We start from the raw sequence: 17,455 nt of genomic DNA on the forward strand, positions 1-17,455 counted from the left end.
AGACAGTAGTCTTAAGGTCCTCTGGCTATCTGAACTCAAGGACTTTCAGACATATTATAGTAAATTTTGAGAAAAGCTCCCTATAGAACCTGCAAATTTTAAGATTAAGAAATTGGAAATGTCTGAAAGAATATGTGAATTTAAATTTCAGAACAAATATATTGTGCCCATGATAGGTCATTTATTATACTGTAAAGAAGGACTTGGGGATATTTGGTGGATGAGAAACTGGACACGAGCAAACAGTGTGCACTTGCACCCCAGAAAGCCAACCATATCCTGGGCTGCATCAAAAGAATCCTGACCAGCAGGGCAAGGAAGGTGATTCTGTCTCTCTATTCTACTCTCATGAGACCTCACTTGGAGTGCTGCATCCATCTCTGGATCCTCAGCAAAAGAAAGACATGGACCTGTTGGAGCAAGTCCAGAAGAGGGCCACAAAAATGAAGCACCTCTCTTGTGAGGATGGGCTGGAAGAGCTGGGGTTTGGGAAGTCCTTACTGCAATCTTTCAGTAAAAGGGATTTATAAGAGAGATGAGGACAGCTTTCTAGTAAGGCCTGTTGCAGTAGGTTTTTATACTAAAAGATGGTAAATTCAGACTAGATATAAGGAAGAAATTTTTATGAGTGTGGTGCAACCCTGGAACAGGTTGCCAGAGAAATTGTGGATGTCCCATTCCTGGAATCAAGGTCAGGTTGGATGGGGTTCATTTCAGAGGCAGTAGGACTAGGTGACTTTTAAACGTCCCTTCCAATCCCAGCTGTTTTATGATTCTATATTCTTAGCAGATCTTCCACATCAAAAATGTTACAGAAGCCTAAAATGCTACAAGTTATTTTAAGGATCCACCTTCAGTCTGGCTAAGACTAATTTCCTAACACCCTACAATATATCTCAAGGAGGTAACTATTTCACAATACCCTTTTTCTGTAGAAGTGGCAGCACTGTATTTGCAAGAGTTACATGGAAACGCACATCACCTTGCTTGAGAGATGTCTGAAAAAACAGCTGTTTTTCCTTTGCACTGCAGCATGAAACAGGGACTGAGTGAGTCAAGTTATAGAAATTTTCCTTTCTAATAAAATTGAGGTTAGACATGGAAAATTATCACATGAACAAATGAGAGCGTGAAGCTTAATAGAAACATTTCAAAGAACTCAGGGAATTTGCCCATCCTACTCCTGAAGAAAAGTGACTAAAAAAAAAATAATACAATTGTATTTTCTTATGACCCAAGTTATAATGGTTTTAAATTGTTTTAAAAATCCATAGGTTGGGCAAATCTTATTTTTAAACAAAGACATTTCTAAAAACTTTAGACAGGTACAATATTTTAGACACTTGTTACTTGCTACATGTGATCAGTTTTAAGTAGGCTATAATTTGTTTTGATACGCCCATGTACACTTCTGACACCTTAAAAGAAATTACAATCATTGTCTCTGACATTTCAGCAGCATTAACAGCTTTTAAAAGAAATACTATGTTTTTATTTAAGAAACATTTTGTCCCCAAGAAGGAAATCATTTGCTTTAAGGCAGGGACTTATAAAACAACAAATCTAACACTTTTTTTCTTGTCTGCTCCCCTAGCTCCACAACAAGCCATGAAAGGACTGTGCCCTGGAACAGGGAAGACCCTACCCACAGCTTGTGCTTTAGTGGTGGCATAGGCCTGCCCAGTAGATCCAAAAAGCCTTTTTCAAACTTTTAATGTTGTAAGTCTTGGCTTCACAGTAGGAGCATGAGACCCCTTCCAGCAGGGTGGGGAAGCCCAGTCAGGCTGCAGACCTGGAATGTGCAGCCCTACCCTGAAAATGCTCCTGCAGCTACCTAACCCAGAGCCACAGATGCTGCTTGGCAGCATTAAATCTGGCCACGTTCAGAATCCAGGTCATGCTCAAATTCTCTGAAAGTTTGTTAAAAATGAGACATTTTGGACAACACATTCAAGACTCAACAAAAAGGCATTTTAAAAGTAAATTCTTTTACTGTGCAATTCACAACAAATACCAACTGTGAGTTAGCTCATTACGTATACAGCAAAGGATTGAATTTTGGCTACCTTCAGTAACTCAGTCTATTGCTCTTTCTAAAGAGAATATCAGTCTCTAGCGAGATACTAATTAAGCTTCTTGTTTCTCTTGATACCTATGTGAGTGTTATCACATTATCAGATTTTTTTTTTTTACAGTCACTAATAGGTATTCTCACAAAAGCCTCTAACACAGGGAAAATAATTATCGCCACTTTGAAGCCAAAGTGTAAAACAGTGTCTGTAATGTACGTGGTTGGTACAGGGTATTTGTTGATGCACCAGAGAATTAACCTGATTTTTGAGTTCCTACTCCAATCTGCTTTGCTGACCTTAGAACTTCTGTTTCCATCTTTTTTTCTCCCTTACTGCAACAGTACAGTCTCAATGCCACATTTTTGTCTTTCAGCTGCATCTATTTGAGTCAGTATCCCAAAACAAGAACAAAGTGGTTATACTGCAATGTGAATTTTCAGAATGTTTATCTGGTTATAGATATATGAATGAAAATAACGTATGAGCATATAAATAGAAAATTGGAGCTTTATTGTGGCTTCTTTGAAAGCCTGGAATGCATCTCAGAAGACAGAAACGGAAACCAAAAAAAAGTCTTTATTCCAGCTGATAAATGTTTGTTCTCTCCATTTGTAAATCCATGGCAGAGAAGGCTGATGAAACAAGCCCACCAGCAGTGGCTAAATATATTAATTTAACTTTTATTTTGAACATAAGAATATTTTTTTAAGAATCCAAAACTGGGTTTTTAAGGTGTTTAATTAATCATCATATAGATGGAAACAGCTAAGAATTATGAGTGTTAAATGCTGAATTATTCTGAGAATTAATATGATATTTAAATTTTTTTTTGCCAGAAACATTAGATTTTTTTCTTTTGTTAGCTGAATGTGGATTTTGAAATAGAATTAATTCCTACAGAGCTGCTTTTGAGGGTCAGAAAAATATAAACTATGGCCTCAGACCATCTTGTGTTACACAGTGATTCCCCAACAAAGAAGAGCCACCTCGAGGGACTTTCCAGACCCTTTTCCTGTGATTGTGGGTTCAATTATCCCATACACCACTAGCAGCATCTCCAAAACCTAGAAAAGTTTATTCTTGTTCTCAGTTTGAGACTAGAGGTATAAAGGACATCCAGAAAAGGTAAAAAGCCAAAGTGCTGAGGTGGATCCCACATGACTTTGTAGGTATTTGCACTTTAGTAAGTTCAGTACAAGTTTAATTCCCAATTCTATTCCCCCAAAGTCTTTTGGGGAGACAAGGACATCACTGCCACATGTGTGGGGTGGGAGTGTTTATGGAGCTCCAGCACCATCCCTCCTCAGCGACCCTCAGTGCTCCACTTGCCTGTAATGCAGATAGGATATTTAGAAGCAGAACCTTTTGTTCTAGGAGAGGAAGGGCTACAGTAAGTCCTAATCCTTTGTTTTTGGCATCACAAGAGTATCCACAGCAACTAAATGTGATGTGATACAGAAAGGAATGTGACTTCAAGTGCCAGCAGCTGGTGAATGCCTGAGGTGCAAAAATCCTGTTGTCACGTGGATACCCCCAGCAATGCCATATGCATGAAGCAAATGAAATACACACCTCTAAAATACGAACAGAAAAAGGTTGGTTTTGGCAAGTGTCAGTTCTGCCTCAGACTTTTGTCGCTTTAGCCACCACAACAAAGATGGCAACAAAGTCCCCAAGGCACCTCTGTCAGTCACTGGATGGCTATTTATTTGTAAGGTAAGTGGGAAATAAAAGTAACTACATCAAATTTCTTCATTTCCCATTGTGTTTTCAGAGTTCACTTATTATCTGTGTTAAATAAACAATACAGATGAGAAAACCAAGGATAAACCCGAAGTGTGGAGAGCAGTAAACTACTTACAAATTAGCCCTAGAACTTGGGATTTGGGAAAGTTCTTTTCCCAGACTCACCTCAGATTTTCCTTAAGAGTATGACAAAGACCTTTTTGTTGTGTCTTTAGAATACCTAGCACAATGGGGCCCTGATCCATGACTGCAGCCTCTGGGCATTGCCACAGTACAAACAAATAACAATAGCTTGCAGCCAAAGACATTGCTGGGAATTGCTTAGTAGGCAAGCAAGCTTCTTATAGAAGTGTGTGCTCTGAGCACTTGCTCAGTTCACACAGCCTGGGTTTTCAGAGCACTCTTTGTTGAAAAAAGCAACTGTTAGAAATATTCTCTTGACCCTGAATGAGGGCCGAGAAGATGGAAGATATTAGAGCCACTTTTCTGTACATATTATATCACTGTATTTATATACATATTATATCAAAGTATTATATCATTCTGTATATATTATATCAAAAATATTCCAGGATGTGAGTTTGGTGTGTGTTTGACCAAGGCCTGCTCCAGTGTCACAGCACTTATGTAAAACACCCATGGAGCAAACACACAGTAGGAAATAATTACACTACACGTCTACTTATTTATGTAGTGCATAAATAGACACGACTGGGAAAAAAAACCTGCTGTTTAAGGCATTGGCTGTTACACTGAAAACATGTACCTGTTTCCTGGCACTGGCACAGATATTTGCATTCCCTTTGGCAATTTGCATCTTTCTTTTCCTCCTTAAAACAAAAGGAAAACAAGAATACTTCTCCTGCCTCACAGGCATCATAAAGATTCCCAAGCACTCTTAAACATTCAGATGCTGTGCGATGAAGCCAGGGAGATACGCAGAAATTTAGACAAGTCCATCACTGAATTTGGGATGAGAACTCAAGTTGAAGTTATACAGAAAATAACTCTCAGGCTGTATTGTTTCCACTGCATTTTTCCACCTAAATATGGATGGATCTGGCTTCAAAACTTTTATAGCCTTTCAGTAATTCCCCAGCTCCACTGAATTTTGCACTTCTTCAATAGTTAGAAAACAGTGCCAGTTTTAATGTGTGCAGATTGTGTGAAAGCTGAGCGATTATCTTGACTTTTGAAAAATATGGCTGTCCTTCTGTGTCTAGGTCCATGACCACAGGGAGAATATGCAACATATATTTTCCAGGTCATTAGATATATTACACATCAAATCTAACACAAGTTTTTTAGTTAAATCATATCAGCAAAGCCCCTTTTTGGAGTGCCTTCGCTACTGAGTGTGAGCCAACACAGACAGGGTAGGGCTGCACTGTGGTTCTTGCACTTCAGTTTTGTCAGTTTTTCAGTTTTGTCAGTTTCTCAGTTTTTTATGTGAACAAAACTCTGTCTTGACATTAGATTTTAGACCGTGACTCTTGTTTATTTCTATCTAGAACAAAGTCTGTAGACAAAGTCAATATGTTTTATCAGATCAACTAGCCGCCAAGCTTTCAGGCACACAGGTCATTCTTCATGCCTCTTTTTTCATTCTCTGCCATTGTAGGCCTCACCTGACTTAGTCATTTCTTACAGGCAAAAAAACGCATCTCAAGAAAGGCATTCCCTGTTGCTGCATCTGCCATCCACTGGGACAAAAAGACGAAAACATGGCAAACATCACTTCCCTATGAAAGAACTGGAGAAATGCTGAGATACAAGCGGGCCAGCCTGTCTAATGGTGCACACAGGCTCAGCTGCATGATGGGGTAGCACCGTCCTTGCTCTAAGCACTGTTTTTCCCTTTCACGTGCAAGAAATTTCTCACATGAAAAACTATGAGACTTGTTTATCCTGTTCCCTCATACATCAAGAATTTCTTTAAGTCATATGGATATATACAAAACATTTTTTTTCTCTCTTACCAAAAAGGACACCAAAGCTGTAGTTTTATTTCCAAGTTAGCTGTTTTCCCACCCATCCAGCAGTCCTCCCTGTCTCCAAATTATTTCTTTCACAATGGAGGTATCTGACATGATTGATTTTTGGGGGGTATCTTGCCTTCCTCTGCAGCTCTCCCTGACATTTCTGTTCTGCAGAGAACAATTCAGGTGTTTTCAGAATGTTCAGGCAGCATATGGTGACCCTGCTTACCAGCAGTGCTACATCCAACCACAATGGAGATGGGTGGTGGTAGAAGTGGGGAGTTGCAATGGTACTCCCTGTTATGTAGGGGGAGCTGCCCCACGGGGGAGTAGAAACTTCTGGCAGCATTTCTGCCTCTGATACTAGAGGCAGGATATAAAATAGTATAGGAAGAAAGTAAGGATCCAACCTGTCTCTTGAATAGGGGATTGAAGGGAGCTATGTCTTCCATAAAGACATAGGGGTAAAAACTGGCAACAAATGCAGACACTTGGGGGGAGAATTAGAGTATAAGAGCAGCTGTAGCAGTTTAAAAGACACAGCACCATTAATGATTTTTTTTCAGTCAGACCCAATTACAACTGTTTACAGAGTCCTTTCTCTTTCCCTCAGAGGCTTTGGCTGAATTCCCATTATTTCCGGGACCAAGCCCAATTATGCCACTGACCACAGCATTCTGACTGCTTATTGCAATTCCATGGCAAGGAGAGGGAACTCCCAGAAACAAGAAAGAGATTGATTTGCTCCATGCTGTACCTGGAAACAGCTTCCAAAGCAACATGTAATGCCAAATAACTATGCCTCAGAGTAGCCAATTAATTTGTGCAATTCTAGATTAAAACTAAGACCATTCCTTATCTTTTCTTTTTGAAAAGCATTTTTTTTCCAGGTAAAAAATATTGGCAGAATTTCCCCTTGGCTGAAATTTCAGAGCCCTGTATTTCCATGAACACCGTGCCAGGAGGCAATTAAAAGATGGTGAGATGGGGAAAAAGGGTGTTAGGGGTGAAGTAGGATATAACAGGTTAAACTTATGAAGCACTTGTACATACCAGGGAAACCATCAGTTCTTAGAAAAATCCCATGTTATCCCAGGTCTGACCCATCTCAGCAAATGTGCTTATTCACACTGGCAAACAAACGTGTTTGAAATGTACTGCAAGATGATTTATTGACTTATTTCATGCCATCGTTTCAGTTTATATCAGCATTCAGACAGGCTGATCTCCTCTTCTACTCAAGATTATTATCAGCTTTTCTGTCATTATAGGTACCATAAGATATTAGCAACCAAGGAAAAAATACACAGGACAGAATAGAAACTCTCCCTTGAAAAAAGCAGTTGAGAGTCCTATGTGAGTACAAGGCAGTTCAGTAAGTACAGAGCAAGCACAGCAGCATGAGACAGCTGCAGAAGGAATGCTCTGTGGAACAGATAGCATTTCAGGAGGGCTTAGTCACAACAAAGTGAGGTGAGGTTTGTAAGAACTAGCATTTCTAAGTGAGCCCTTTGGCAAACTCTGAAAAGAAGACACTTTGAGGGACTAGGTTATGAGAAATGCAACCACCAGCTAAAATTAACCTAAGTATGTGCAAGCCAGCAGGAAAGTAATTTTAGTTTTTATGCAATGTATAAGAAATGCATAAAGATCTTTGAGCACATAGGGCAAGTATGGGAACATTTGATAGTTTTCAAGTCTTCTAATCAGATTAAAGAAAATATCATCACATTAGACATGGATGCTTTTCAGATGGGCGAAAAAATGGGCATTTGCCAATTAACCATATCAGGGACTTTTCCTCCAAACTTTACCTAGCTGAAGTTAACTTGGTGATTTGCCATACAAGGCACAGCACTTTTGGGAAACTATTACTGTCACAAGCATGGTCAGGGCTTCACAGTCAACTTTAGCATCTTAAAATCTAGTGTCATCACACACTTTGATTTTTCTCATCTTGAAAGCTGGTTTGACAAAGTTAAATATGAAGATGGAAGCAGACAATATCTTCTCTTCCATGACTATGTCCCAAGAAAGTTTTAAACTGTAACTGGAGCATGCTTTGTCTTCCACTGGGTTTTTTTGGGATGGCTTTTTTTTGTAGTTTCTAAATCTCGTTTTACTCACTCAGCACTCACCTCCTCCTGTTTTTGTCTGCACTCAGAAGCCAATACCCTAAACAGTCTTAGGTCTGGCCATCATAAAACAATTCAGTCAGCCCAGGATTCCGAGCCGAATTCAATGGAAGTCTAGGCCTTGAAGGCCTAATGCTTCAACAATTAATCATTTTTTTCCAGAGATTAGGAAATCCTCTGAAGAACCCTAATCCAACTAAACGCTTAAGTAGGTGCCCTACTTTCAACATGAGTCTCCTTTGTTGAATGGAACAAAGAAATACATAGGAACATATACTTGAAGGCCCCAAAAGAAACCTGAAAGATGAGGCAGGAATAAGGTACAAGATTCTGATTCCTAGTTGCACATGAAAAGTATTCATTCACTAGAAGTTTCTCAAATTACTTCACTAATAAGCAGCACTGAAAAGAAAAAATATATATATACACAATAACTTTCTATTGGCTCTTGGATGTAGTTGGGCTAGATCTCACAGAAAGCTGAAAAGAACAAAGCCTGTCATTCTTTGATGAATTCTCACCTTTTTCCAAAGAGAAGCCGCAGTTTCTATAAATAACAGGGATTTATTTTCTCTGGCCTGATTTTGAGGATTTCCAGTAGACACAGGAATATTGTCATTATTGTAATCAACAGTGACAGCAGCACATCAGTTCAGTGGTAATATTACTGAGGTACTGAGCTCCTACAGCCTAAAGTACAGTACTTCTCGCCTGGATGGGCTCATGCGTTCCACCATTACACATTATGTGGCCAAGTATTTTGTCACATGGAAACTGCTTGAGATGGAAAAATATAAATACCCCTTCTCACAGTTGCAGAGAACTGGATATTAGTTCACTCTACATTTGTTCCTAAGCAAAAATCAAGCTATTCATGTTGTAACACTCCCCCAGGTGACTATCTGGAAGTGCTTTTTATCTGCTATTTTATCTGCTTTCTCCACATCTGTATTCCTGTCTCTTTCTTTTCTCTCTCTGTGACTCACCTTTCCTTGTCCTTCTGCTCTCCTTTTTCATCACTACTTTTCACTTCAGTTAAAAGCAAAGAAATACCCTTTTCCTTTCGTGAAGCTGAGCTTTTGTACATTTTGTGACCAGAGACTCCTATGGCTAAAGCAACATTCATGTGCCTCCGTAACTGCAAGGCCAAATACTTCAAAAGAATTTGAAAAGGAATTACCAGCTGTTGTGGTTTAGGAATGGTATTCCCCAATTCAGTGTTCCCAGTGAAACGCTCCAAACCATGCACTGCTCATCCACTCTCCACCTCCCTTTCCTCCTCCCCCTGTGGTGGGCTGGAGAGGAGAATTGGAGACACAAAAGGTAAAGATCACAGGTTGAGTTAAGAGTAATTGACTGGAAACATCAGTGAGATACAAAAATAAACAGTCACAGCAACAACATTAATAACAGAGAGTACAAGAGACGTGAAAGTTAACACACGAGTGCGCACTAGATGGAAAATGTCAATACCTAACTGCTCCACCACATGTCCTGAGTGGAAGGGACCCCTTCCCAAATACCCCCTGCACACGGTGTGAGGTTGTATAGAATAACCTCAGCATCCCAGCCATGCCCCTCCTGGCCAGTGCAAAAATTAACCTTCTCCTGGATGGAACCAGGACACAGATGGAGATGCATCTTTTCAGCTCAAGCACCATGGTAATTAGACTGATATTAGCAGTGTCAATTCCTTTATGTACCTTCTTTTCTTTAAACAGCATTATAAAATTGTGGATATTACTAATACCTATGGCTTCTTCTTTTTTTTTTTTTTTTTTTTGTCTAGGTCACTATATTTTAGGGATGTTTACCCCCACTTTATCTCTCATCTATTGCTCTAGTGCTGTTTTACTGGTATCCTGGAAGGAACACCTTCTAATACCATACTACTGCCTGCCTGTCTGCCCTCCTTCTCCCTCTCCCTGTAGCTTCTTTAATCTGTTTACTTTATACAGCTAAAACCAAGCACAAGCATTTATATCTATGTTTCAGGTGATTGTATTCCTGTTTGCATTTTTGCTTTTCAAAAGCTTTGTGAATCGGTTAGGGGTCAATTTTTGGGGCCAATAACAGACAGGTTCTAGACTGACCATGGTATTTCAGGTCAGAAATACAACAATTCATTTAAAAGATCAGTTCTCATATTAATTCACCTTCATAATAAAACCCTGAGACAATGAAAGACCACAAAACCAAATACTGATTCAACATGAGACAATGGGTCACTTCAGGTTTAGTGACTCTTAATTTAGGGTCTATAAAAATATAGAGTTTAGTGACTTTATATTTATTCTTCAAACCCCCATACATATGGTGGAACTTGTTTTTCATGTACACTGTAGAATTTGTATTGTATGTGTTGAAAGACTCTTTTTTCTCTTCCTGGTAGTGGGGAATCTGTGTTATTTGCACATTGCAAAACTTGTTCCACAGGTATGTTGTGAAATTTTATTGGGTGTTTCACAGTTTGTGATTGATGTCATGTAAAAGTTGTCCAGCTCAGCTTTGTATTTTACCAATTTATGAGTACTGCATAAATGTGATTTGTTGATTGATTTTCCTGGGATGCAAGGCTAATACTACCGTTTAAAAAGTCAACACTAACTTGTGCTTTCCTTTAAGACCCTGAAAGAATTGTTAGAGCACAAACTGTATCTGTGTGTATTTTTTAGCATGGAATATAGTAGTATTCAACTCTCGTTGTCCTAAAAGTTTGTGAAATTCAATTTACTGGAAATAGAGTTCCCACTTGCTTTTATAGAAATATGTGTTTATTTTTGATACTATCAATGGGGTAACCCCAGTAATTGTCTGATTACCATGTGTTTTGAATAGGCAGTGACCACTGTTATTGAGGTTCACACAGTGAACTGACATGTATTGTATCTGAGTGTATAGCCCAAGAATATATATGGACCAGGATACTAGAAATGCTGTTAAGGATCCTCAGTGAAAGGGAAAGCATCTGTTCCTCTTCATGAACATTTAGTCCTACATTTATTCTCCCAACACAGTAAATCATGCCAGCCATCTGTAAGCTTCCCCTGCTCCCTTTCTCTTTATAAGTGACAAAAGTGCTCATGTTTTCTTACTTCGGAAAACTTAGACCATTCTGTAGTTGAAGGTGAAATAGGTCTAAGAACAGTAGGATTACTTAAAGTGTCAAGAGGAATACACTATATGAGCTAAAGGAACCCGTCTAAATTATGTGTCTTTGTCTCTATTTTTGTGTGTAAAATACAGTGAAAAAGGTTAAGACGTGATGTACCCACCCATCCCTTTTTTCTGCAGTTCCAAGCAAGTCTAAGTTCTAGGCAATTAAAATCTCTTAGCTTTATTTTTAAATTACCACATATTCAATTTTTTGTGCTAAATCATTTCAGTGATAGAATTAACAGCCTTTTCAGTTTCATAGGCTGCACCTCTAGTCAAAGTATACCAGGCCAGGATAATTAATGTCTCCCGTTCACCACTTTGTTTATAGAACTGTGCTTGCAACAGAGCCATCTTACCATGCTCACATTCCAACTGCAGTCCATTATTGTTAGTATCTGGATCACTTTACAAATGCAAACTATTACAATTATGACAATTATTCATGTCTGAAATGGCTTCTACAATTCTTGGTCTCAGCTGGAGCCAAACAGGAGCACCAAAATACTACAGGAAATGTTTTCTTTGTAGTATATTTGGGCATACACCAAAAATTTAATTTCAGGAGCATTAGACTGTTTATAAAAGCAGGCAAGCTATTGTATTCTCCTTAACCAAAAATGAGCTTGAATTTCCTTAAGGTTTGTCTACTTCTGTGCTACTAACAAAAAGTTAATTTACATGGGGAAAAAAATAAAGGTGTGTCTAAACTGACTTCCCTTCCAGAAATTATTAAGTATTTTATCTTACACAAATCAACTTTCTTAAAGTAGATCTCCCTGAATAAAGTTCAGAGAAGGTTCAAAAGAGGCGGGTGAAACCAGACATCACTCCCGTGGGATCCTGGTATCTCCATTGCACTGGTACCACAGTAGGGCTGGTCTTTGCCCAGCACTTAGAAAAGCATTGAGATCTGGACCTCAGCTTAGGAAAGTGCTCCCCACTCAGCTGTGAAAGGGAGGGAAGGATGGCCACTACCTGAAAGCACTAATTTGAAATCATTAACCTACCTTGTTTCATGATTTCAAAAATCTAAGTCTGAATGGCAAATTTGCTTTCCTTTTATCACCAGCCTTCAAGTTTCCACTCCAAGGGAAGCAGGGGCGGCCAGCCACACATCAAGAAACCTCACGCTGTCCTAGGCCATGCCAGGTCACAGCAGGCAGGAAACCATGCTGGGCTGTCTGAACCATGACTGCTTCAGGTCAGTGGGTATTTGACTTGCACATACCTGAAGTAATGTGTGCAGCATTACAATCACCCTTCTCAAACGAGTGTGCTTTTTCCCTCCACATGCATGCATTCCCAGAGGGACGAAATCTTTTTCTCAGTATGTACATAAGATCTGCTGCCAATACATGAAAGATGATGAGCAAGAAGATATTATTGTTTCGTTTCAACAGAAGAAACTATTGTTTAGTCAGCAAATGGGTAATTATCTTCTAATAAATCAAAGTGATCTTTAATGTGAAGAGGATTTACTTTAGAACAGAAGTGTTGGGAAATAAAGTCAACTTCCTCCCCACCCAAACTTTTCTGTTTTTCTCAGACTGAACCAGAAATAATTCATTTTGAAAGTTCAGAAATAGTTGATGAACTCTTGCTTCTTCCAGCTCTTCTTTGTTGTGTCTGCACTTCTGGGTTCCAGATAAATCTGGAAGTAAATGTGAAGTAATGGTCTCATGGCATTTTGGCAGGAACCTCTGGAAACCCCACAAAACAGCTTTTTCCAGACTCAAAGCTGATTTTAAGAGAGCATAACTTCAGCTATGTAAGAAATTGATTCTTTCTGTCAGAAAACAAACTTTTTCATGAGCCAGTAGGCATGATTAAAACACATCTAATTAAAAAAGCCATGAAAAAAATATACAAGAATCCAGTACAAAAACTTATGGAGACAGCTCCAAGGTGACAATGTTATATCTGAATCTAGTTCAACATTGAGGACATTTAGATACAGAAATTGAGCTTATGTAGTGGTCTTATTTCCAGTGTGAATCTAAACCAATCTTTACAATTGTTCCTACCCCCCGCCAGTTAATGTATAAATCTAGCCATGTATAACATATGTATTGCCAGCACATATATAAACTTAAGTTGCTATCACACCAGAATCTACTTTCATGTGCAAACCTAGCTTTAAAAAACAAGTATGTATCAAGGAGGTTGTCTCCTTGTGTGACAGAAAGCACTTTTAGCTGGAAATAAAGGGGCCACGGCTTTCATAGTGAAAGAGACAGTTACGTAGCAATAAAACTCTTACAGAGTGGCAAAATAGGAGGGCCTCATGTTATGCTATCTGCCTCTGGACCACAGTGGTTGTTCCTCATTCCCTGGGATAGGGAGCAAAGACAGGTTGATGGTAGCTCACGTTGCTCATTAATCTTCTAGGTGATATAGGCATTTATGTTCTCTGAACCGCATATTATCATGTGTAAATTCAACATGATATAAATGTATTTATTTCTAAAGATTTGAAACCTTCCACATTTATATATATACTGGGATTACATATATTTTTACATTAAAAGGCCACGAGCATGTAAGTTTTTACTGATCCCCATTATTAATTTTGCAAAGTGAAAATCAAATTCTGCAAAGTATATTTTGATATGTACAATGCCTTGACTTTCTACTAATTTCAATACTCATTGTCTGTTGTTACAGTTCAGAACTAAAACAGCTCTTAAAATCATGGCTTTGTTAAAGACCAGGAGAGTTTGGTCTGGCTCAGTGCTTAATAAACATTATTTTCTGGTAAAATCTGCATTGTTTTTCCCAAAATTTTTCCATTGCTTTATTTCTGAGTATTTAAACACATGTAGATTGATTTGACCCTGCTTCTCACGGAGTCCCTAAATGTTATGCAACACTAACACCAATCAATATCAAAGCTGTGTTCTGTGCCACTGAACATTCATTCTTTCACTATATTTGCACAAAAAAAATTCTGCCACAGAAAGTCTGAGCAAGAGGAAAGCATTTGCTTATCCCTGGCAAAGGGTCCTACATGGCACCGCTTTGGGGCAGCACCACAACTCATTTTATGTGGTCACCTCAAACAAATCCTTTCCAAATGAAAATCACTGCCGTGCTGCACACTGACACACTGATCTCTAACCACAAGTAATGCTGGAGAACAGAATTCATTCTGTCTGCTCACAAGGGTGTGTTCCAAAGTAAGAGCCCTCCTGACCTATACATCAGAAAGTTAGAAAACTTAAATCAAAATCAAAATCCACTGGAAAATAAGTGGATTCAAATTTTTAAGCCGTGGAAAGCAAAATTGCAAAGCATGTTTACAGGAACCTGGATGCCAGCTAGGTTTTCTGAGTTTCATATTCAGATGTGTGATCCAATTTTCAAAAAACAGTATTAGAGAACAATGTTCACATGATGAAATGTTCAAAAGAATAAACCTGCTGTTCTGAAGGTGAAACAACACAAAGCCAGCTGTGCCTTCATAGCCCTTGGCAGGGCTATACATACATGAGGAAACGCAGATGAGTGAATTAAAAGCATATCTGTTTACATATATAACATACAAAGGGTACACTTGTCAGTAGGCCGACATTAAGGATCATGAAGGACATATCCAAAATGCACCATGGAGAGACTCCAGAAAGATCTTAAGGACTCTTGTAATAAATAAGCCGTTAAGCAGATTCAGTGTCTACAGCTTGCTGATGAAAGCTGCTGAAATTATTATTCATGCTGGAAGTTCACCCAACAATAATCTACTATGTGCAGTGTTTGCAGAGAAGGCAGAGGTGCCTGGATAAAAATAGGTACCCTAAAATTCTCTACAGGTGTGTAACTCTTTAATCTCCTCAGCAAAATGTCAACCATGCTATATAATCACAAAAACTCGTGTACATAGATGTAAGCACACAAACAAACTTCCCATCCAAGAACCAGGTAAGCTGATTCACCCTCCTTTTGGGGAAACAAGCACACTCATGTTTTAATCTCTTCCTGTGGGGAGGTGTCCTGGTTCCAGCCAAGATAGAGTCAATTTTTTGCAGTAGTGCAGTAGTCAAAAGGGGGTATGGCCAGGATATGGAGGTTATCCTTTACCACCTCACATCATTGCTGGGGTGCAGGGAAAGGAGCCTCTTCAGAGGAGAAGTTCCTTCCAGTTGAGTGAGTGTGGCAGAGGGAGCGAGGGGGTACCACCAGTTCCAAACCGGAGGGAGCGGTTGGGTAACGCCTCTGGGCCGGAGGGAGCCGTGGGGGTGGTGTGGCAGAGGGAGCAGACAGGTATTGTCTATTGCCTATTGTTGGGAGTTTCCGGGGTGAGCAATAATGTTTCTTTTCTTGTACCCTCTATTTTGTTGCTCTTACCGTTCATTTTCCTATCTCACTGCTGTTTCCAGTAAATTGTTCTTATTTCAACCCATGATCTTTACCTTTTGTGCCTCCAATTCTCCTTTCCATTCTGCCACAGAGGAGGGGGAGGGTGGAATGAGAGAAATGGCTTGGAGTGATTTCAGGGGAAATACTACATTGGAGAATACCATTCCTAAACCACAACAGGAAGAAAAGAGAACTGTTCATCATGAGTGCCCAGCACAGCTGGAAGGGGCCGCTTGTGTCCTAGACAGCCATAGAAGAAGGTTCTGTTCTCTTCTTACAGAACCATACTGGCAAAGCGTCACTGTACCCCTATGGCAATCATGGTCTTCTGTTACTAGTAAGGTGTAATGACAAAGGTCACTTTCCCAGTCCCCAACCCTCCCTAGAATGACAAAGGGAATGTTCTTATCATTTCCCTCATCTCAAAATTACTTACTGTCATTTCCCCTTTCTTACTAATCAGTGTCTTCCCAGTAGATGAACCCTTAAGTGATGTAAAAAGGTTCTGACAGGAAGCCACAAATACTTTTGGTAAATCCTTCTATTTTATTGTCTTAAGCCCATAAGGGCCATCAGTGACAATCCAGTGTAACCATCGAGTTGACTCTTCCATCTCCTTTTACAGTGAATTGCTGACAAGACTTGCTTTTGCAAAAGGAGATTGAATAAAGACAAAATATCCTAAAGCTGCAAGTCCCTTAAAAAAAAAAAAGTAACCACCTTGAATTCAGTTGCTGCAAAACTGCTGGCTGAAATTATTTTCATTCAAAGTCCATGCAGAGCCAATGCTCTAAAACTGGAGTGTGGAAGGGCAGGTCACTGCTAGTGATTTCTGCAGGCAGCCTAATTGCCTGGGCTAAGCAGAGACAACTGCACGTGCCTGACTGACTTTCAGTGTACAAAACATTATCAGGAAGAACATTTGGTCAGGAATAAAATTTTGGCTACTTCTTGTGTCCACAGAACAGAACAGAATTTGAGGACTTTGGTCCTGACCTCTGAGTCAATACCCATAGGCAGCCTGAGCTGAAACACCTCCGTTAACTTTGAGATGTCTTTTTTTCTCTAGATGTGTGTGGGGGTGTGTTGGGGGTGGGGGCGTGAGGTGGTGGGTAGGAGGAGGAGGTAATATGTCCTAGCAAAGCACTGTAAGGAACTTTTTGAGATTAAGAGCGTTGTTGCATTGACTTAGACAATGAATCTGGAACTGGTTTTCTATTAAGACACAGTACATACCTCTCAGGCATGTTAGTGTTTTCAAAAACTGCTTTTCTAAACGACACAGTAGTTGTACTTTTAAAGTCTTTTTTTTTTTTCCCAACAAAAGACAGAAACTTAAACTCTCCAATAATGACATGACTCCAGCCATTGGAGCCCTTTGCCCTGGTGTTTGTCACTTAATCCACTTCTGCATGGTGATTTTTATGGGAACTCTCTCTATGGCTAGCACTCCATCCTTAATAAAATGGACAGAGCATTTACTCATTAGAGCACATTCCTTCAGAGAAACAGTGGGAGGAAAGAGATTATCAGAGATTATGTAACCAGAACCAATTAAAGGCAATATCCTAAATTATTTAAATCATAGGACACTTTGCCGTTAGTATGATTTGGGCTGTGATGCCAATCCAACTTGCCACTGCATTTTTCCTCTTCCATCCTCTTAAAACAAGCATCCACATCAGAATATCCTCCTAGAGGTCTACTGGACCTCTTCATATTGAAAGGGATCCAGAGAGCTATGCAGACTGTGTAAGTTGCAGGCATGATATAGCTCTGAGGCTCTTCACATCCACATTGCTCTTTTTCTATATATCTCAGTGAAGAGTATCTCCCCGCACCTAACAAATCCAAATCGCATCAGCCCTCACTTTACTAACAATGAAGCTTAAATTTTGGAGCTGTTTAGTTGCACCCAGCATGAGCTAAGGACTTCAGATCCATGAGTATATTGCACAGACCTGAAAGAACACTGAGTCTTTTCAGATCAGCAGTGTGCTGACCCCCATTG

The sequence above is a fragment of the Corvus kubaryi genome, unplaced genomic scaffold, assembly GCF_017639235.1.
Source record: "Corvus kubaryi isolate FWS band 111438036 unplaced genomic scaffold, C.kubaryi_AGA036_p1.0 66, whole genome shotgun sequence".
Lineage (NCBI taxonomy): Eukaryota > Metazoa > Chordata > Aves > Passeriformes > Corvidae > Corvus > Corvus kubaryi.